Here is a 23,943-nt window from a genome sequence, read left to right as displayed (position 1 = left end):
GATGTTTCCTCGTTGATACAAACATCTTACACAAAATGCTCTTCTGGACAAAAGCCTGGGATAATAGACACCGATTGGGACTGTCTTCACACTGAGACCTGAAGCCACCCTACTGATGATATTTCAGATGGTGCCCCTGAGTATGAACAGACTTGGGGGTCAGATTAATACACCTGCAGACCTGCCCCAGGTGTGTCCTGGCACAGCCACTGCAAGCAAAGTTTGTTCAGAAAACTGCCATTGTCTCCCTTGGCCAATGAAAGTGAGCTTAGATGTAGTCACATCAATGACTTGTATATTTTCCAGGTATGTGTAAATGAATATCGTGTATGTGCAATGAAGACATAAAACCTTATTTCTTTCAAGGCAACCTCCATGGACTTTGTGAAAAGAAGGAATTATCCTGTGTTCAGCTTTTGAAATTCTGGAATATTAGAGATGTAGGTTCTGCTCCTCCACAAATAATTCCCTCAATCCCTCAGGTGGGTGGGGGCTGGTGTCCGGAGTCTGGGGGAGAGGAGACGTGTGTGCGGCAGCCAGATATGCCTCACAGCTGCTTCCCCAAAGAACCTTGGAGGAAATGTTCGGGGCTGTTTAGGCCAGGAGTACACAAGTGTAAATATTAGCAGATCATCTCATTTTCTTTTCTTCTCCAGAATAATTTTCCTACCATGATGTTGAGCCTGAAATTGAATTTTAGACATTGCAGATTGTAAGACACATCATCAATTTAATAATGGATTTTCTGGGTAAAAAAGAAGCATGGCATTTCACGTAAACCTTGTTTGTAAAACACGTCATAATTTTAGAAATATTCAAATGTGAAGAAAAGGCTCTGTACCTTAGAATACAGAATATTTAAATTGGAATGTTTTTATTTGCAGGTCATTTAGTCCTTAGTCATTTTGCAGGCAGTTGCTCAGCATATGCCACCTGCAAGAGAAGCCTGCATACACCTGGACACAGGAAGCTTCCGTTTCTGTACGTCGGAAACACCATAATGTCAGCAATTTCATATGTACCAGCTATTGTAATTGCCAGCGTATTTTATGTGTGGCCCAACACAATTTCTCTTCCTCCAATGTGGTCAAGAAAAGCCAGAAGATTGAACAGCCCTGGTAGTGGGTAAAGAGCCTGTGCTCTGGCCCTCAGGGACCTGGTCTTGAACGTTTATTGCCCATTCCTGGTTTTATTGTTTGTTGGTTCATTTTTCAACTCATTTCATTTCTTTGATTTTTTTTTTAAGCATTTTCTGTTGGGTTGTTTCCTTGTCAGTTTGGAAGAGTTCTTTATATCGTTTGATCACTAACCAACCTGTGTTGACTACATAACTAATTTGTCAGTTATATCCATTCTAAATACCAACTTTTTTCCCCCATTTATTTATTTTATTGCATTTTAGGTTTTGGGGTACATGTGAGGAACATGCAAGATTGTTGCATAGGACACACGTGGCAGTGTGATTTGCTGCCTTCCTCCCCATCACCTACATCTGGCATCTCTCCCCAATACCATCTTTTAATTATGGATTATATTTTCACATGTATATAATATCTGTGAATATATTTTCACATATATTATATATATGGCACTTCCACTTGCCATTCCCTGGCAGGTGGGCAAGACGTTTATTAAGGTCATGCACCTCGGCTTTCTCCTTGTTAAACAGTGACGATAGCAGTGTGGACCTCACCAGGTGCTCTGAGGATCAAGTGAGTTGACCCGTCGAGTGGGTAGAACAGAGCCTAGCATGCGGGGAGCACCGTGTAAGGATTCTCTGTCACCATCCTCCGCTCCAAGCGTCTGTCAGCCAACACTGCATTTCCTGAGACCTAGCCCCACTGATGCACATGGAAGCAGCTCCACTGTTTTCACCATTGCATTCGTCCCTTTGACCACACATGAACAGTATATGAAATGAGAGGGGGAATTGCTGCGTCATGGGATATGCACGTTTTCAAATTTGCTAGTGAATGACAAACGTTTTCCAAACTGTATCAGTTCAGACTGCAGCCAACCGCATGTCAATCTCGTGTTGCCAAGCAGCCTTGCTGCTGTCCGGTGTTGCCAGATCCTTCCGATTCTGTCAACCTCAACGCCTTGAAATGACTTCTCACTGTGGTCATAATTTTCAGTTTCCTGGTAACTAATCAAGATACACATCTTGTCATACGTTTATTGTCCATTCCTGGTTTTATTGTTTGTTGGTTCATTTTTCAACTCATTTCATTTCTTTGATTTTTTTTTAAGCATTTTCTGTTGGGTTGTTTCCTTGTCAGTTTGGAGGAATTCTTTATATCGTTTGATCACTAACCAACCTGTGTTGACTACATAACTAACTTTGTCAGTTAAATCCATTCTAAATACCATCTTTTAATTATGGATTGTATTTTCGCTTTTTAAATATTGAGTTTTGATATGGAAAAGTTCTACATTTTCATATTTTTGGTATCATCAACTTCTCATTTTGTGTTCATATCACTTCTTATAATTTAAGCAATTCTTCTCTACACTGACATCCTAACACCACTGAAGTCTATTTGCTTCAGAGGTTGTGAAGTGAATTTTGTGTTTATATTACACTGCTTACCATAGTGGGGACAGATTTGTGTGTGTGGTATGATATGAGGAGATGCTATTTTTTTTTATGGATAACCTACTACCCCAACAATTGTTGGCCTGTTCTTTTTTTCCATGGACATATAATGCCATCAGTGTCATATTTCAAGCTTTCACATTTACATTATTATATTTCTGTGGCCTATATTTCATTCAATTTGTAATTTCAGCTACCTATTACTGAGTAATAATGGTATCTTAAAAGAACAACATAATTTATTCTGCATAAGAAATTACAATTTTGCCCAGGTGCGGTGGCTCACACCTGTAATCCCAGCACTTTGGGAGGCTGAGGTGGGTGCATCACATGGTCAGGAGATCGAGACCACCCTGACCAACATGGTGAAACCCCATCTCTACTAAAAATACAAAAATCAGCTGGGCATGGTGGCACGCACCTGTAATCCCAGCTACTTGGGAGGCTGAGGCAGGAGAATCGCTTGAACTTGGGCGGCGGAGGTTGCAGTGAGCCGAGATTGCACCATTGCGCTCCAGCCTGTGCAACAGAGTGAGACTTCGTCTCAAAAAAAAAAAAGAAAGAGAGAAAGAAATTACAGTTTTGAAAGCTTTCAGGAGACAGTGTGTCTCTACCCATGTAGCATCAGCAGGCATGCCCTGGGGCTGGAGGACCTGGCTCCAGGGTGGTGCATTTTATGGCCAAAGAGATGGTGCTGTCTGCAGGCTGGAGTTAGTTGCAGCTGCTGACCAGGGGCTTTATTTGCGACTAAGCAGTTTTCTCCGCAAGCTTCTTGCACATAGAAGTGAACAAAGAGAACCTGTGTACCTGGTGGTATAAATTGGTATGATTTTAATTGCCTTTTCCTAAGTGGCTTTTTTTTTTTTTTCTGTGATATAGAAAAACAAGTGATTTTTATATGGTGATGATATATTCTGCCAACTTGCTAAAGTCTCATTAATACACTTTTCTGGTGATGTCTGTGTAAATAATCCTATTTCCTATGAGCAATTACTTGGGAATCATTCTTTCATCTATACATATTATTCCTTTCTGCTGACTTACTGCACTGGTTAGGACCTCCAGCCCCATAAAGAACGCAGTGATGACAGCAGCACACTTTTCTTCTTCCCGACTTCAAAGATAATGCTTTCACTATGTCATCATTTCACAGGATGGCTAATGTATGCTGGGGCTTTTTTCTTCCAGTAGATTCTTCTTAGCTGGTTAAGGCAGCTCTCTCCTAGTTCTGGCTTGCCAACGGCTTGTTATCAGGGAAAGATACGGATTTTATTAATTTATTTCACTGTTATCTATTTTAGTGATCTTATGGTTTTTCAAGTTTAATCTGTTAATGTGGTTAGTTTCACTTTCGTATACCCATAAATAACGCGTGTGTCATAATAGTTTACATGTTTCACATGTTAAGGATCGGGTTTGCTCATATTTTATTTAAGATAAGTTTGCATTGGATGCATCACTGAGATTAGTCTGTCATTCTATTTCTTGTACTATCTCTTTTTGGGACTTGATAACACCGTTTCAATAATCTCATCAAAAGAAATACCAAAGAGTTCTTTCCCTGTAACCTGGAAGAGGTTGGCAAAATTAATTTTTCTCCATCTAAAATGGTTGAAATGCTTCTCTAAAACTGATTGGGCCTTAAGGAGTCTTTACAGAGATTTAATATTACTGTTTCACATTCTGTAATGATTTCTTCCTGAGTTAATTGATAATTCATATTTTTCTAAAAAGCATCCATACTACCTAATTTATCACTTTTATTATAAAATAATTAATAATATCCTCTTTCTTACCTTTTAATACCTGGCAGCAGTGCTCCTCTGTATTTTTCATTCTTGCTTTCTGTGCTTTAGTCTGGATATTTTCTACTGAGCTATGATCCAGCTCACCAACCCTTTCTTCCACTGAGAAGAATTGGCTGTTAAGCTAATTTACTGAGTTCTTAATTTCAGTTGTTAATTCTACAATTTAACAATTTCCATTTTTAATTGTTTCCCACTGCTGCTGTAATAAATTATGACAAACTCAGTGGTTTAAAACAACACAAATTTATGGTCATACAATTTTTTTAATGTAACATCATGTATTCATGGATTGAGACATGGGCATCTTTTGGGGGAGGGAGTCATTGCCCTGCCCAGCACTATCTCCCCTCTGGCCTCTAAAGAGTCACATCTCTTCCACAGGGAAAAGACATCCATTCTATCTCAGGATCACCAAAAGTCTCATACCATTACTGCATTAACTCCAAGTTCAAAATTTTATCTAAATCTCATCAGTGCACAAGTCCTAAACCCTTGCATCTAAAAAATTTTAAATTTAAGATGAAGGTCTGTGTACGCCCACCTTGTGTCAAAATTATTCTTGATCTGTTAAAGTCAAGAAACATGTTCTTGTGCCCCAAATAAAATAGTGAGGCAAGGGTAGAGTAACAGTTACAGATATTTCCATTCAAAAAGGAAAAGAAGTGGAAAGGAAAACAGACGTCCCTGCTCCCATGCAATTTTGCAATCCAGGAGCTCCATCTGGTTTCAGACGGCCTGGGAATGGTGGCTGTGAGTCACAGCTTTGTCCTCCAGGCATGTGGCTTCACCTCAGAAGCCATCCTTCTTTTTAAACAAAAGGAAGCATATGTTTGCAGCTGAGTAGCATTTAGAGCTGGTTTTATGCCTGTGAAATCTTTAGGGTGCAACAGCCTTCTTTATCTTTTGACCCTTTGGTACAAGCTGGCAGGCAGCTTTCCCGCTGGTAGAATATATTTTTTTCTTTTTTTGAGACGGAGTCTTGCTCTGTTGCCAGGCTGGAGTGCAATGGCCCTATCTTGGCTCACTGCAACCTCCGCCTCCTGGGTTCAAGCCATTCTCCTGCCTCAGCCCCCCGAGTAGCTGGGACTACAGGCACCCACCACCACACCCAGCTACTTTTTGTATTTTTAGTAGAGACAGGGTTTCACATGTTGGCCAGGATGGTCTCAGCCTCTTGACCTCGTGATCCACCGGCCTCAGCCTCCCAAAGTGCTGGGATTACAGGCGTGAGCCAACATGCCCAGACGGTAGACTATTTTTAATAACCTTGTATCTCTTCATGGGGATTAACTCCATGAGACAATGGGCTTCTCTGCAGATCTTGCCCAGATAATCATCTCTATTTGTGGGTTCTGCTGAGATGGCTGAGAGGAATCCGAACTTCAAAGAGCCTCCAGTGTAACCAAATACTCTGACCCTTCCTTCTTGGAAGCCACTCGCACAAATGTTATTCAGTCACACCTGTGGCTCTCTGCAGACAGTACTGTTCTGACATTTCCTGAATCTCTTAATGTAAGCATGGTTTGCAATCTCAGTAGCCTGTGAAGTCCCTAAAACAGCAAGTCCTGGTTCCTTTTTGCTTACCAGCCCTTGCTTCAATCTACGCTTTTACTTTTCACATTTTACTGTGAGTACCAAGAAAAAACCAACACGCAAACCCCTGCACCATCAACACTTTACTTGGAAATCTCCTCAGTTAAATATCTAAGTTCATTGTCGGACATCTTGCTCTCCCAATTGCAGACACAATCCAACTAAGCTCCCTGCTGCTGTTTGACAAAGATCAGCTTCCCTCATGTTCCTTAGCGCCTTTCTCACGTCCTTGTGAGTTCTCCCCAGGCGTGCCTTCAGTGCTCACATTTCTACCAACTTCGTATGCAAGGCGATTTCATCTCCTCTAGAGTGACAAGGACCTCCTCTACCACGCTCATGTCTTTTTGGGCCTTGACGAATGTCACCCTTAGCCTCCGTGTTTCTACAACAGTCTGTCCAAGGAATTCTTGTTTTTTTTTTCCATTATGTCCTCAACATTCCCCAGCCTCTCCCTATTGTCCAATTCCAAAGCCATGTCCAATTCCAAAGGACTAAAGTCCTTTGTTAGGGCAGAACCACATCTTCAAATACCAAAATCTGTATATTTTTTTATTGCTGTTATTCCAAATTACCCCAAACTTGACAGCTTAAAACAACACAAATTTATTATCTTCCATATATACTTAAGGAGAAAAGTCCAAAATGGATCCGACTGGGTTAAAATCAAGGTATTGGCAGGGATGTATTCACTTCCACAGTCTCTAGGGGAGACTTGGCTTTGCTGCATTTTTCAGCGTTAATAGCCTGCCTGCATTATTTGGCTCATGGACCAACTCTATCTTCAAAGCTAAGAATAGCCGTCCAAGTGTTTCTTACATCACATCACTCTGACACCAACTCTTCTTTCTCCGTCTTCCACATTTAAGAAACTATGTAATTACCTAAATAATCCAGGATAATCTCCTTCAGCTGTGGTCAGCTTATTAGCAGTTTTTCTTCCATATGCAATCTTAATCACCTCTTGCCATGTGACACAGCCCATTCACACGTTCTGACTGCCAGGACACGGGCACCTTCGGGAAGTTGTTACCCGGCCTTTGCCCAACATCCCATTGGATTCCTTTGTGGTTTTCACTTCTCCGTTGAATTTCTTCAAACAATACTTTAACGTGTTAATCACAATTATATTAACAACAGTGTCGACTGTCTCCAATATCTGGGTCATCTGTGGGACTGAGTTTGAATGCTGTTTGCTCCCTTTGCCCTGTCTCATATACAGGCTTCCTTTCTGTTGAAAGCCGGAGAATACACATTAAAGTTCCTGAGACCCTGGCAGCTGCTGCCTTCCTCTATGGAGAGTTCTGTGTCCTCTTTTACATAAATGGAGCCAACAGATCACTTTAATCCAAACATGGACTGAGATGTTCAAAGAATGAGTTGACATCTCTGTAAAGCTCAGGCTACATGTGGTTCACCCCACTCTTAGAATAACCAGAGAGCCCAGCTGAGACAGCAGGGTGCTTATTAGTGCCCCTTATGACTGGGTGCTTATTGCAAAATTGCTAGTTGAACAGAGATCTGAATGAGGTGAAGGCATTCCATGAACCTCTCTGGAGGAAAGCTGTTGCCTGCAGAGGGAACAGGTCAACCAAAGACCTGGGGGAGGCTGGGTGTGGTGGCTCACGCTTATAATCCCAGCACTTTAGGAGGATGAGGCAGGTGGGTCACCTGAGGCCAGGAGTTCAAGACCAGCCTGCCCAACATGGTGAAACCCTGTGTCTACTAAAAATATAAAACTTAGCTGGCTGTGGTGGTGGGCACCTGTAATCCCAGCTACTGGGGAGGCTGAGGTGGGAGAATCGCTTGAACCTGGGAGGCAGAGGTTGCAGTGAGCAGAGATCATGCCACTGCATTCCAGCATGGGCAACAGAGTAAGACTCTGTCTCAAAATAAATAAATAAATAAAGACCTTGGAGTGGGGGCCAGCTGGTGGCACACAAGGAATGGGGTGCAGTGAAGGTGGGGTGGCAAGGGGTTAGCTGGAGGTGAAGACTGAGCCATAGAGACAGAGCAGGTGGTTCAGGGCCTGGCTGCCTGTTCAAGGCCCCTGCTTCTCCTCTAAGTGAGATGAGAGCTCTCAGAGGGTTTTGGGCAGAGGAGTCACGCAGACCGAGTCGATGCTTTAAAGCACCCCGTCGGTGACGGTGTGGATGTGGCATGCAGAAGAACAGGGCCACGCAAGGAGGCAACGGCAAGGCCCAGTGAGAACCCGTGGCATCGTGGCTTCTAGTGAATGCAGTTACAAGAGATGGCCATGCTGTGAAGGTGGCCATCCCACCACCCACGCCTGATTCCACACAGCCCTGCCGTCCCCTAAGCAGACGCCTGCAGCACAGAACTCCCTCCTGCTGCGCCCTCCCCATCACTGCCCCCTGTCCAAACCTGCGTCCCAGCTTCCTCTCTGGATAGTCTCACTTTCTTCTGGTTTAGTTCCAGCTGAGAATGCCACCTACCCTGTGTCCCTGTCCATTTGGGACAATTTGACTCACGCGCCTGCAACTCCGGCCTGGCATTCAGGGCAGTGTTCCTGGATACTTTTGCTATTTTCTTCCTCACTCAAAAACCCCAGCTCCTTTGAGGGTGTGTGGTTCCATCCATTGTCATCCTCTGCTAAAGAAGAGGACCTACCTTCCCACCTTGGCTCACGTCTGCCTTCGTCGTCCTCCCTGACTTCAGCGCCTCTGGGGAGTGGCCTCTGCTCACCCCCCAGCCATGTCTTCCTTCCACATCCCTTCCTACGTACATCCCGGGCACTCTCGTCTTCAGAACCCCAAGAGCCTCTCCGCCTTGATTCACCACGTCCCTGCCCACATCCTTCTTGTACTGACCCTCCTTCATAATCTTCGTGGCCCAAATCAAGCTCCCTTCATTTGGGTGTGGAACGAGTTGACCACCAACCCCTTTTTCCAGACCTGCCTCTCCCTCATGTCCTGGCTCGACCCTTCACTTCAATCAGACACCAGGACCATCATTAGAAGCCCTGTCATGAGTCCCTGCCCACCTCCCATTTCCTCAGACCCACTAGAGCCCCTTTCTGCTTCTGCTCTGCGCCTCCCCCAGCTGCCGAGTGTGCTCAGTGACACCCTCCGCTACACCGGGCGGACTCACAGCAAGTCCTCAAACAGGCGGGCGAGACCCCCACAGTCCTAAAGTATTGGTGAAATGTTTCCCTCTCCTTTGTGCTGAAAAGCTGTTTCACACCCCCGACCTCCTCAGCCCCACAACACCTCTCCCTCCTGAGAAAGCAGGTGCCCCCTTTACACCTCCAAGCCCGCCTGACTGCCTCTCCTGTGCTCACCCTGGCAGCCTCGCCTTTTGTATCCGAGGATGTGTCCCCTTGTATCAGAGACACACTTATCCCTTGCAGTCCAGGGATAAAACTGCACACGGCTGCTGTGGCCATCCAGCCAGCCCACCCTGACAGAGGTCTGTGGTTCCTCACCTGCCTCCACCTCCTCTTCCTTCTCCCTCACCGTCACGGCCGTTACCAGCAGGTCCTTTCTCTGCCTTCTCCCCTCACCATCACACCCCTTATCAGAAGGTCCTGGTGCTCTTTCCCTGAAAACATCCCAAGTCAGTTTCCTTCTCTCTACCTCAGCTGCCAGAGCCTGGCCCCGCCATCACCCCCTCCCAGCTGCACAGCTGTTACTGCCTCCCAGGCAGGGCCTCAGCCTCCACTCCTGGAGGTAGACCTACAGGGAAAGCAGACACAGGAAAGGAGCCTGGTCTGGTATCCAGCAGCTCACATCCAAGCAGCGCTGTGAGGTCGCCTATTCCATGTTCCAGCCGTGGCTTGTGAAGGCAGCAAGCATCCCAGCTGCCCCACGAGGCTGCCTTGAGCCGAGACAGACTTGCAGCAAGTCCAGGTTGGCCTGAAGTCAAGTTGGAGCATGAGCAGGAAGTGAGAAAAGCTTCCCTGGAATTAAGCGCTATTTAGATTGCGTTTCCAGTGCCAGGAAAGAGCTGGCTTCAAGATGGAGCAGAGAGCAATTTTTCCCAAGTAAATGATGGGAATGTCATCCCCTGAAACATTTAAAAAATCTCCTTGGCATCTGGTTTTAATTATGTTATCTGCTCCCTATCATCCCCAAGACAGTATTTCTCAAAATTCCAAGATATAATTTCTATTCTTTCATTGAACAGACATTTGCTACATGCTTACACCGTAACAAGCTGTATACAGGGTATTTGGGAAGCAAGGGGGCGTTAGCCGTGTGCTGACAAGAAGCTGTGTGCAGAAGGCTCCGTTCCACGTGCTGCCAAGGGGGTCACGGAATCCCTTGCAGAGGATCCCTCTCCTGGCACTTCCAGCTCCACACTGAGCCCCCCATGAGGGCGGCCACCATTTCTTCCTCCCTGACCAGCGTTGGTCCGTGTCATTCCCATATCAGGCTGCAGGTTGACAGGGGGCTTCTCAGGGAACTGAGGGGACGGCAAGCAGGCACTGGGGGCCCCAGCCTGAGCCTGTGGCGGCAGAGTCACAACCCCCTGGCTGAGGAGCCTGTATGCAGATGTTTAACTCTGCCATGGTCCCCCAGGAATTGAAGCCAATGTTGTTCAAAGAGGATTCCACACAGTCATTATTCCTGCAAGAGGACCTGACAGGGAGGGAAAATGCAGGTATCTGAGAGTGAGGGAAGAGAGAAAGAGGAAGCTTGGTGTCTCAGCAACTTGATACACAATGTCTTCATTCAATGATCCATGGGGCTTCCTATGAATTATTTATTAGAATAAAATGGCTGAGCTGGCCATGGTAGCTCTCACCTGTAATCCCAGCACCTTGGGAGGCCGAGGCAGGTGGATCACCTGTGGTCAGGAGTTTGAGCCTAGCCTGGTCAACACAGAGAAGCCCCATCTCTACTAAAAATACAAAATTAGCCAGGTGTGATGGCGCACGCCTGTAATCCCAGCTCCTCGGGAGACTGAGGCAGGAGAATCACCTGAACCTGGGAGGTGGAGCCTGCAGTGAGCTGAGACCGCATCATTGCACAACAGCCTGGGCAACAAGAACGAAACTGCGTCTCAAAAACAAACAAGCCAACAACAGAAAAGAATAAAGTGGCTGAGACTGTTAGCAGCTCTTCGCTTTAACCCTCCACCCTCCACACTCACGTGGCTGTGGATGCTTCCAAGCCTCCTCTGCTGGCCTCTCCAGGGGCTCTCACCTGATGTACCTGTCAGGCAACCTGGAAAGGTACCTGCATATTGGAAACCAAATGGAGAAGACAACTGTGGAAATAAAGTGAATGGGGCAATTCAAAGAGGACATCCTCAGTCGAGCCAGAGGGTTTTGTAGCAATGTCATCAGGTGCAAGCACAGCACGCTTGGTGGGACTCAAACCAGGGACCAGGTCGCCGAGTCTCCCTATGCCCAGAGTGGGGTGGGGAGCAGGTGTGCTCTGCTACTCAGAATCCACACAGGTAGGTACAGCGCTGAACTTGTCAATCACTTGCTAGGACAGTTCCAGCTCACACAAGAGGAGAGAGTTCAGGCTGGACACTCAGAGGCAAAATATGTGCTGAGCCAGGCACACGGAAAAGAGCTGGCATGAGCAGCCTTGAACAAAGCACGCACCGACCCTGTAGCAAGGCTTCCATCCATTGGATCTGATCTTGATGACAGTCCTGTGAAGTCATGGTGTCATCCTCAACTGTAGAGTCCTAGAATTTAGGAATTAGGAACACAGGGTCCAGAGGGCTCCAGCAACTTCACTAAGATCATGTCAGAAGCAGCTGGGAGCCAGGGTTTTTGCAACTCTTAACCAGGTCTCCCTTCTGCAAGCTGCGGCCAAGGTGGGAGAAGACGGGCCAATACACAGGCAAGACTGTGGGACCAGAAAGGAACTGAATCCACCATGAGTCTGCAGAAAAGATGTGGCCGCTCCTGTGGTTGACCTGAGCCAGCTGCCACCAGGATCTGGGGTGGCAGGTAGAGAAATAAGAAACCTCAGAGGCAAGTAGACTAGGAAAAATCAGAGGCCTGGGTACCGGCTCTGCCCAGACATCTGCTGGGGCCAAGCTAGGGTGTGCAGGGGGTTTCATAGCAAATCAGCAGATGAGAGGTCTCAGGAGGTTCTGAGGAAGAAGGAGGCAAAGACCAGGCAGGTGAGGTTCCTGTCTCAGGAGCAATGAGGCAGGAAGGTCAGTTTAATGAAAACACAGAGGAAGGATTTAATTCTAAACTCCACGTACCACCAAACTACAGGGATTAAATTACAACCCTCAGCTGAGAATAAGCCAGCTGATGACAATGAGAGCAGGGCAGGTGCCCCAGGCTCTGGAGTTTCAGGTACAGCACCCAGGCAGGCCCAGGAACCCCAGCTCAGCAGCTCCCAGGCCCTCCAGTGGAGCATTGGTCTGAATAAAGGGCTCGTGCTGTGAACACGGCCTCTGTTTCAAGGAGGGGCTGCACCTGCTGAAATTCACAAACGGGCCCACGGAAGCTGAACAGCAAGCTCCTTCACCTCCTTGCCTAGAATGGTGCATGGATGCCAGCCTCCCTGTGATGTCACAGGACCAGCAACTGGGCAAAGGGCGCTTCAGTTTTGCAGGTTTTCACAGCTGACGCTGCTGACCCAGAGTGGGCATCGTGTAAATCAGATGCGTCCTGCAGAGTCCAGCTGAAATGGAGAAGAGGTATGCTGCAGGGAGGGGAGGCGAGTCTTGCATTTTGTTAAGAGATGGATATGGACACATCTTTACATTTTCATTAAAAAATCAATAAGTCAAGTCGTAATTATTGACTTTCATTCCAGTACATCATTTCCAAAATCTTTTCACAGAAGGGACTGCTGGTTTCAGCACTGACAGGTCAACAGCTTGGAAGTCATCACTCCTTCCCCTATGAGAAGAAAACATGGAACATGCTGAAAATGAGTAACTTTTCTTAGGACCATCGGGGAGTTCAGGTCACAGGGCAAACCACCTTCCTGAGATCTGGAGTGATGGCTCAATCCTGGAAGCCAAAATCACCATGGGCTGACTTGGACCGAAGCCACGGCAGCCACAGACTGGTAGGGTATCTAAAGGGTCATTTCGGTGAACTGCTGAAGGCTGAGTGAGGACTAGTATGAGGATAAGAAGCTCCTCAAGGCCACTGTCTTAGGAAATTACATGCTTTCATGAGCATCATGTCCAGGGAGCACCCCCGGGGTATTGAAGTGAAGATCCAAGGTGGGCCCCACACATCTATGGCATGGGAGAGAGGAGCACTTGTGAAATGTGCCCAGAGTGTGCTCCGTAACCAGGACTGCAATCCAGCCAGGAAGACTCACAGCTTCACTGACGTGAGGTGAAATAAATTCCCCAGTTCCAGCCCCCTCTAGCCTTGAGAAAGGCCATATCCCAGAGCAATGCATCTGATAAAAGCCTGAGATTTAATTGTAAAGTTACAGAATGCTTCTTTTCTATACCAACAGGGCTCCAGTATAATATCAGGGCATTACAGCAGGAAGAGCTTCAAGACAGAGGCTGTGTCTGAGTTTCCACTCTGTGGCCACGTGGTGTCAGATAAGTATGAGCAGCTCTCCCCTGAAGCCCTGGAGGCTGCCCAATCTGTGCCAGTGAGTACATGGTTGAGAAGCTGTGGCAAAGATGGCTTTCCTATCCAAGTGCGGCTCCACCCCTTCCACGTCATCAGCATCAACAAGATGCCGCCCTGTGCCGGGGCTGACGAGGCATGCGAGGTGCCTTTGGAAAGCCCCAGGGCCTGTGGCCAGGGTCCACACTGGCCAAGTCATCATGTCCATGGGCACCAAACTGCAGAACAAGGAGCATGTGAGTGAGGTCCTACTCAGGGCCAAGTTCAAGTTCCCTGGCTGCCAGAAGATCCACATCTCAGAGAAGTGGGGCTTTATCAAATTCAATGTCAGTGAATTTGAAGGCTTGGTGGCTGACATGGCTCATCCCAGGTGGCTGCAGGGTCAAGTACACCCCTAGTCATGACCCTGTGGACAAGCGGTGGGCCCTGCACTCGTGAGGTCTTCCACTGTACTGCCCCCTCCTGATGCCCACCAACAAACTCTCCTTCCTGTCCACCTAAAAACAAAAACAAAAAACTCAGCTCTATAATTCTATATTCCATGAAGTTATACTTCAAAAGTAAACAACTTGTGACTTCCTCAGACAACAAAAATCGATGGAATTCATCATCAGAAGTCCTGACGACAATAAACATTAATAGAATTTCTTCAGGAAGAAAGAAAGTAAATAATATAGTCTGGAAACACAGACTCTGTAAAAAAAAAAAAAAAAGAAAGAAAGAAAGGACATTGGAGAAGGGATAAATGAAGGTAAAACAGATTTTTTTCTTATTCTTAATTGAGTCAAGAAATAACTGTTCAAAGTAATAGTAATCATTTATTAGATTATTATAGTAAATAGAATAATAAAATGGCAAAAGAAATGGAAGGGAGGAATTGAGACTATTCTAAGAACCTGCACTATACAATAAGCTGTGCAGTGTTATTTGGAGGCTGACTTAGGTTAGTTAAATGTGTGTTGAATACTGCAGAGCAGCTGAATTGGAAAACACTATATATACATATTTAAAGGAGTATAATAGACTGAGAGAGGAGATAAAATGGATAGTTTTGTTTTCGTTTTTGTTTTGAGGCAGTCTCACTCTGTCACCCAGGCTGGAGAGCAGTGGTGCAATCTCAGCTCAGTGCAACTTCCACCTCCCGGGTTCAAGCAATTCTCATGCCTCTCAGCCTCCTGAGTTGCTGGGATTACAGGTGTGTGCCACCACATCCAGCTATTTTTTTAAACATTTTTAGTAGCAATGGAGTTTCACCATGTTGGCAAGGCTAGTCTCAAACTCCTCACCTCAGACTGACCTCCAATAGTGTTAGAATTACAGGCATGAGCTACCGTACCCAGCCTAAAATAAAATCTTATAAAATGCTTAGTCAAAACCACAGAAGGCAAAAAAGAGAAAAATTTTAAAAAAAGAAACAAAGAACAAGTGTAAGTAAAACACAAACATCACAAAAAGTATTAAGAAAATTATGTAAAAATCACTTTAAATGTGAATGGTCTAAATACAACATTGAAATACAGAGATTGTCAGAATGGATAAAAAAAACACAAGACCCAAGTATATGTTATCTACAAGAGATCAACTTTACATATAAAGACTCAGCTTAAAATAAAAGGGATAGAGAAAGCTATACCATGTTAATACTAACTAAAAGAAAGCTATAGTCACTTTATGAATTTCAAAAGCAAACTTCTAAACAACCAAAAATTATCAGTGATGAAGAGATATTGTACAGTGATAAAAGCATCAATTCTTCAAGAAGACATTACAATCTTAAAACTGTGTGTACCTAACAACAGAGTGTCAATACACTTCAGGGAAAGAAAAGGAAAGAAGAAATGGACAAATCCTCTATTACATTGGAAGACTTCAACAACCCTCTGTCAGCAATTGATAGATCAAGCAAGCAGAAAATCATTACAGGTAAAGTTGACCTGAGCAGCACTATTAATCAACTAGATCTCCTTGACATTTATAGAACACTTCATCCAACAATAGCAAAATACACATTCCTTTCAAGTTCACATTCAATACTCACAAAGACAGGCCGCATTCCATGCCATGAATGCACCTAAAAGACGAGGAATTATACAAAATATATTCTCAGAATACAATGGGCTTACACTGGAAATCACCAGCAGAAAGACAGCTGAAAGATACTGAAATATTTGAAGATTAAATACTACTCTTCTACCCATAAGCCAAAGAAGAAATTATAAGCAAAATTTAAAATAATTTTGAACTAAATAAAAATAAGGTTAACATCAAAACTTGTGGGATATAGTAAAATCAGTGATTAAAAGGAAAGGCATAGAATTAAATGCACATCATAGAAATTAAGAAAGGTCTAAAATCAATAATCTAAGCTCCAACATTAAGAAGCTAGAGAAAGGACTACAATTGAAGTCTATAAAGCAAGAACAAGAAAATAAATAATTTTAAACATAGCGCAGAAGTCAATGAAATTGAACCAGAAAAGCAATAGAGAAAATCGATAAAATTAAAAGTTGGTTCTTGGAAAAGTTTTGTAAAATTGATAAACTTCTAATCAGGCTAACCAAGAAAAAGAGAAGACATAAATTGCCAGTGTCATAGAAGAAATAGTGGTCATCAGTACTGAACCCAGCAACCTTAAAATGGAAACAAAGAAGGTATAAACAACTCCATCAAATATAACATTAGATGTTTTCGATAAAATGAACCAACGTCTTGAAAGGCACAAACCACCAAAACCCATACAATGAGAATTAGATTATTTGAATAGGTGTATAGCTGTTAAATAAATTAAATCAATAATGAACAACCTTTCAACAACAACAACAACAGCAATGACAAGACACAAAGCCCAGATAATGTCGTCGGTGAATTCTACCAAAACTTTAAGGAAGCAATGATACCAGTTATCAACTGACATAGTCGGATATATGTCCCCACCCAAATCTCACACTAAAATATAATCTCCAGTGTTGGAGGTGGAGCCTGGTGGGAGGTGATTGGATCATAGGGGCAGATTTGTCATGACTAGTTTAGCTTTATCCCTCTGGGCACTTTCCTCATGATGGTGAGTGAGTGAGTTCTCATGAGATCTGGTCTCCCTTTCTCCGGCTCCTGTTTTTGCCATGTGACAAGCCTGCTCCCTGTTTTTGCTTTCTGCCATGACTGGAAGCGTCCTGAGGGCTCCTGAGAAACAGATGTCGCTACGTTTCCTCTACAGCCTGCAGAACCATGAGCCAATTACACTTCTTTTCTTAGTGATATAAATTATCCCATCTAGGATATTTCTTTGTAAAACATGAGAATGAACTAATATGGCTAAAAAACTCTTCCTCTTCCAGAGCAGAAGGGAAGAACTCTTATTCTCTGAGGCCAGTCTTACGGTTGTATCAAAACCAGAAAAAGACGTAACAAGAAGAAAAACTGCAGAGCAAAATCTCTTATAACAAAACTACTGAAAAAAATAATAGCAAGTCAAATTCAACAATGTGTAAAATAACTGTGCAACGCGACTGAGTGGGATTTATCCCAGGTATGTAAGACTGCTTCAGCATTTAAAAAGCAGTCAATGCAACTGATTATATCAACTGTCTATAAAAGGAAATTCATGTGATATTCACTAGTGCTAAATTTAACAAATTCCAACACCCATTCATGACAAAACTCTCAGCAAACTAGGAATAGAGAGAACTTCCTCAACTTAATAAAGAACGTCTTTTAAAAAATTATAGCTAATATCACACAGGGGTGAGAAATTGGATGCTTTCTCCACATGACTGGAAATAAGGCAAAAATAAGAGAATGTCTTCTCTTTACATGCTTATTCAACATCATCCTGAAAATCCTAGAAAGTGCAGTCAGATGAGAAAAGGAAATATAAAATGAGTATGTACATTTGAATGGGAAACATAAAACTGTCTTTATTCACAGATAACATGACATCATTCATGTAGAAAATCCCAAAGAATCAACAAAAATACTCTTGGAACTAATAAGCAATTACAGCAAGACCACAGGATAAAAGACTAATATACACAAGTGAGTGGTTTTCCTATAGACCAACAATAAACGGTTGTAATTTGAAATTAAAAATAATATCACTTATAATAGCACAATATACAGGTAGAAATACATAGGTATATAACTGACAAAGTGTATATAGGATCTGTACGAGAAAAACTGCATAACACAGATGAATAAATCAATTATCTAAATAAAGGTATAAATACTTGTGTTCATGGATTGCAAGACTCAGTGTTGTTAAAATATCAATTTTTCTCAAATTGACCTAAAGATTCAACACAATCGTTATGAACATCTTGGGAAACTATTCTGTAGATGTTGACAAGCCGATTCTAAAGTGTATGTGGAAAGGAAAAAGGTGTATGATCACCAATTCAATACTAAAGAACAAAGTTGAAGGGCTTCTACTTTATTTCAAAACTTACTTTAAAGCTACAATAATAAAAAAAGTGTTTTATTGGAAAAAGAATAGACTCATAGATCAATGGAACAGAATAAAGAGTTCACGGAAATATCATCAATTGATCTCTGACAAAAGAGCAAAGGCAATTTAATATAGAAAAGATCATCTCTTCAACCAATTTTGCTGCAACAATTTGAAGTCCATATTAAAATAAAATAAACCTGGACACAGACTTTAAAACTTCCACAAAAATTAACTAAAAAAGGATGATAGATCTAAATGTAAAATTCAAAACTCTAGAAATAGGAAGAAGAAAAATACCTAGAAAGACATGGCAGATGAAGAGAAGAAAAGGGCCTAGGAAATTACATGTGATCTTGCTTTTGGTGACGTGTTTTTAGATAGAATACTGAAAACACAATATAGAAAAAAATGATAAGTTGGATGTTATTAAAACTAAAATTTTCTACTCTGTTAAAAACAATGTTAAAAGAAGCCACAGTCTAGGAGAAAATATTTGCAAAACACAATTTGATAAATGGTATGTACCAAAATTGTTATAAAATACTCTTAGAACTCAACAATAAGTAAACAAGAAACTCAGCTCAAAAATGGGTAAAATATTGACACAACACATCATGAAAGAAATTGAACCATGGCAAGTAAACATAGAAAAAGATTCTCTAGACCATCTGTCATTAGAAAGCTGCAAGTCAAAACAACAATGTGAACCACTACACATTTATATCAGAATGGCTAAAATTTAAAAAATGACAATACCAATTGCCAGCAAAGATGGGAGTAATGTAAACTCATATATTAGTGTGAGTAACTGTACTACTTAAAATGCAATGTGGTAGAGCCACTTTGGAAGACAGTTTGGAAGTTTCTTACAAAACTAACACAATCTTACTATCTGATTCAGCAAACATGCTCCGGATATTTACCCAACCGATTTGAAAATTTATGTCTACAAACAAGCAAACAAGAAATGCTCATGCAAATGTTTATTGCAGCCTTATTTACACAACCGCCCAAAACTGGAAGCAAATAAGATGGCCTTCAATAAGGTGAGCGATGGACAAAATATGGTTCATCTATTCAACATCATGTCGTTAGCAATAAAATAGAAGATGAACTCTCAAGCCACAAAACGACATAGATCTATCTCAAATGCATATTGCTAACAAAATAAGCCAGTTTAAAAAGGATTCATACTGTGACTCCAAATATATGGCGTTCAGGCAAAGACAAAACTATGAAGATAGTAAATATTTCCGTGATTGCCAAAGGCTCCGGCAGTGAGAGTGAGGATTAAACAGGTGAAGCACAGGGTAACTTGCTCCACCTATTTAGGTTTATTATTTTAGAATAATAAACTTTTATGGATAATGCCATAGTGGTGGCTGCTTGGCCATGCATTTTTCAAAACCCATAGAACTTTACAGCACAGAGACTAACATTTATATATACAATAATAATAGGGGAAACTGGGCATGGAGTACATGGAAAATTTTTTTTTAAAGATGGAGTCTTGCTCTTGTCACCCAGGCTGGAGTGCAGTGGTGCAATTTCAGCTCACTACAACCTCTGCCTCCTGGGTTCAAGAGATTCTCCTGCCTCAGCCTCCTGAGTAGCTGAGATTACAGACATGAGCCACCACTCCCAACGAATTTTTGTGTTTTTGATAGAGATGGGATTTCACCATGTTGTCCAGCTAATTTTTGTATTTTTAGTAGAGGCAGGTTTTCCCCATGTTGGCCAGGCTGATCTTGAACTCCTGACCTCAGGTGGTCCAACTGCCTCGGCCTCCCAAAGTGCTGAGATTACAGGCTTGAGCCACCACGTCCAGCCATGGAAACCCTTCATACCATCTTCACAACATTTTGAAACTTCCAAATGTTCTAAATAAAAAGTTTATTATATGTATGTAATAAACTATATATAAATATATATTAATAAACTATATATAAATTATATATCTGTGTTTTAAATATCATTAAGGGAGTCAAGGAAATCAAGGGATGGAATGAAGAATGTGACACAATAATCCAACTGCACTATAAATGTATCATGCAGTCTCACGGAAGAGGATGTTGGAGAAAGAAGCTGAGGCAAGTACCTTTGGAAGTCCGTGGTCAGTGACGCTAAAGACAAAGGCAGCCGTGCACTAGCACTGTGTTTTAGTTGATCCAGTTGTTTCCCACAGAATACGACGTAACGGCTCTGAAACCACTGTACATGTATACCGTAACTGAACATTTAGGGAAGGGTTTTTTCACGGGTGGAGTAGGAGGTTAGGGGTAAGCAAAGGGAGGCGGCTAGAATGACCCACATGGAAGCAGACTGGAGTTGGCGTGATCAGTATCAACTCTATTTTAGCTTAATATTGATAAAGATGTTAAATATGAGAATATTTATAGGATGTTTATAAACATGTATTTCCTTGCTCTTTCAGAAGCAATGGCACCCTAGTACCAATGGAATAACTAGCGGCTAGATCTTGGTTTCCGGTACCATTCTCCATACAAGGAACCAGGACTTCTCAAAGAAATATGTCTGATTCTGGGACTGGGGAATGATATATAGAAGATGCACTTAGAGCTTTTTATAGTGCCAGAAAGTAAGGAAGCCCTAAACACACTCACACACACATACACACAATGGCATAATGATAGGGAGCTCCCCATGGCCAAAGACGAAGCATTTGTAGCAACAAAATTAAGTAGTGTTGGATTAAAATCCAGCACATATAAGTAGATGACTGAATACATAAAAACAAGGGGAAGGAGTGACTCTCCCAAGCGGTAGAATCTCAAAGACTTCCATCCCTTCTGTCTACATGTACAGCTCCATTTTCCTTAAGCCCAGGATGCACAGAGCGACTTCCTACTAAAGATTACAGTAAGAGAATGGCGGAAAGGGTAGCCACAGTGGAGACACCTGACAAGCACACATCATCCAGGTGACCAAGGTAACGTCACCAGTGACGAGTCACGTTGACAGAATGTAGGTTTAATAGGATGTGACGAAAATAGAACCTCACCTCTTTGTTTTTTCTTGCCCCACCCAAAACCTCGGTCTAGTAATGGAAGCATCCGATACATCCCAACAGAGTACAATTCCACAGCATGCGTGACCTTATAATTTCTGAGGCCAACGAAAGAAGTCTGCGGCCTGGTCATAGCCCAGAGGAGCCTCAGGAGCCATGGCAGCCGGATGCCATGTAGTGTCCTGGGTGAGATCCTCCACGGGATCCTGTAGGTAGGAACCAAGATCTGACTGAAGTATGAACTTTAGGTAGCGATGTACCAATATCTGCTCATTTGATTTTATAAATGTACGAAACTATGTAGGATTTAATAATATGGGAAACTGGGCATGGACTACATCAACTTTTTATACCATCTTCACAACATTCTCGAAAACTCCTAATGTTCTAAATAAAAAGTTTATTTTAAAAATGAATTATCGTCGGGTGTGGTGGCTCACACCTGTAATCCCAGCACTTTGAAAGGCTGAGGCGGGCGGATCACTTGAGGTCAGGAGTTCGAGACCAGCCAGGTCAAGATGGTGAAACCTCATCTGTACTAAAAATATAAAGCTCAGTTGGTCATGGTGGTGGGCATCTGTAATCCCAGCTACTCAGGAGGCTGAGGCAGGAGAACTACTTGAGCCTGGGAGGTGGAGGTTGCAGTGAGCTGAGATGCACCACTGTACTCCAGCCTGAGCGACAGAGGGGGACACCATCTCAAAAAGAAAAAAAATTCAAACTATTCTATGAAAAGAAAATAATTGAAATCTAACAAAATTAATGAGTATATAGTTTTAGGAAATACATTACTTTTCTCAATCATCAGAAAATGGGAAGTCACAGACTTCTTGACATTATTTTAAAGGTTAGCACTTGATTTCGCTGACTTAGACTTTGATAATACTTGGGGTAAAATTATTCTTACTCTAAATTCATTTTCAAATGATATTGTTTTCCCTGGGCTGTAAAGATCATATTGATCTTGGATGGAAAGGGTTATTAAGTAGCCAGCATTTGCAACAAACTAAAATAAACCTGTTTTCTGATATGGATTAAAACATTGCTTCACTGCTCAAATAATTACACAGATATTTTGAAACCCTATATTGAATCATTTATCCTCAAAACAAACAAATTACAGTAGCCTATTTTATTTTTATACTAAAAATCTATTGCAGTATAGTAGTATCTTGTTATACTAAAATGACTACAGATGCTTATGAAATTATGATCTTCAGCTCCAGCAATATAATTGGTTAAAAAAAATACAAGGTCCTGTTGTATAACTTCCACAGTCCAAAAATCGTTAAGACTCAGTAATTGGAAATTGGAAACTAGTTCTGAGGGCCATAAGGTTGAGAGCAAGAAGCCGTGTCATTAAAGCAAAGAAATGAATTTGTGGGAGATGAGACTGAAGCTCTTGCAGAAAGGACCCCTATGCCCAGTTCACAGATGCACGAACGGCCCCTGAGCCCAGCCGGCTGCTAAGGACAGGGAGCTTGGAACAGAGTCTCTCATGCTTTGTCACACACAGAGGATGTGGAGTCAGAAAAGACAAGCAGAAAGGCGTGCCAAGGAGCAGGGCTGGGAACGTACCTGTGAAAGGCAGTAGGCAGGAGCCATGCACAGGCTGCTCAGGGGAAGCATGATTTGTGGACAAGGGACAGAGTCCTGAGCTGACGCGGGAGGGAATTCAAGTCCTACTGTACAGCTACGGGGTTGAACGCAGTGGGCTCTGGGCACCCTATGTCCTTCTCCAGAGGATCTCCTTCACTCCCACCAGGCCCTTGGTGTCCCCAGTATACACAAGAGGAGGACAGCACTCTCCTGCCAGCTCCTACTGAGAAAGGGAGGTGATGGGGCTTGTGCCACCAGCCAGGCGAGAGCAGGAAGTGGTTCCTGGGAGCGGAGGAAACCCAGGGGCCAGATGGAAATGACACACAAGGTGAGTGTGGTCAGGAGTGGACACATCGACTCAAGGAGTTTTCCTGCTTTTTCCCTCCAGAGACCTTGCCCTTGCTACTGAAGCCTGTCCGTGTGGAAATCACCCGAAGGCACCATTGCTAATTAGCCTTCACTTTGCCAGAATTGGAGAAATGGTTTTCTCCTTAGCCGACATTTTCTTAAAGTCATTGAGCTGTTGAAGCAACTGGGTGGTCAGTCAAAGTCACGAAAATGTGTCTGCAGCCCTGCTCAGAGGGGTCAGAGTTCCCGACCTCTTCAGGACCTGCTCAGATGGCCGTCGATTCCCTGAGTTTTTCTTTTGCTGTCTTCCACTTGCGAAAAAGAGAAAAGCAATCTTTCCCAGGTCACAGCCTGAGCGTGAGAGAAGACCCCATCTCTCAGCTCGTGCCAGTGTGGTCTCCAGCAAAATGCACACGGAGAGCCTGAACGGACACACCCTGCAGGGTCATCACACTGGAAGGCACGCCTGGCGTGATGGCGGGTCCTAGCTGGGGGGAAAGGAGAGTCAGCAGCTGGAGGGAGCTGCACTCTGCTCTTCCGCCTTTTTTAAGGCATCATATCCAGAATGGCTTGAGAAAAATCTTATGTGCCCAGAGAAAGTACATGGAAAAAAATAGCTGGTGTGGGGGCCACTAGAAGGAGGAGAAATGGGGAATGGGGAGAGCAGACAAAATGCCAGGAGGAACAGTTCCAGCTCTGGAAAGGCCAGGAGAGATCAGAGGAGGAAGGGGAAGGAAGAAATGAGCAGCCGCCCTGCCCTCTGTGGAGCTCCTCCGCCGACTTGCACTCAGAGCACCACACTCAGCCTCTCCCGTCTTCTTCACAAGCCTCCTCTTGAAGGCTCTTCCTACGGTGCAGAAAGAGATGAGATTTTGGAAAGCTGTGGGGATTTTCTGAAGTCACAAATCAAATAAGCGGTTGAGGATGGATTCAAGTGTGGCTGATCCCAAGTGTCGTCCTTCCGGGGCCCCAGACTCTCAATGAGGT

The sequence above is a fragment of the Cebus imitator genome, unplaced genomic scaffold (genome assembly GCF_001604975.1).
Source record: "Cebus imitator isolate Cc_AM_T3 unplaced genomic scaffold, Cebus_imitator-1.0 Scaffold329, whole genome shotgun sequence".
Classification (NCBI taxonomy): Eukaryota; Metazoa; Chordata; class Mammalia; order Primates; family Cebidae; genus Cebus; species Cebus imitator.
The sequence above is the reverse complement of the archived record's forward strand: the minus strand, read 5'-3'. Positions refer to the sequence as shown.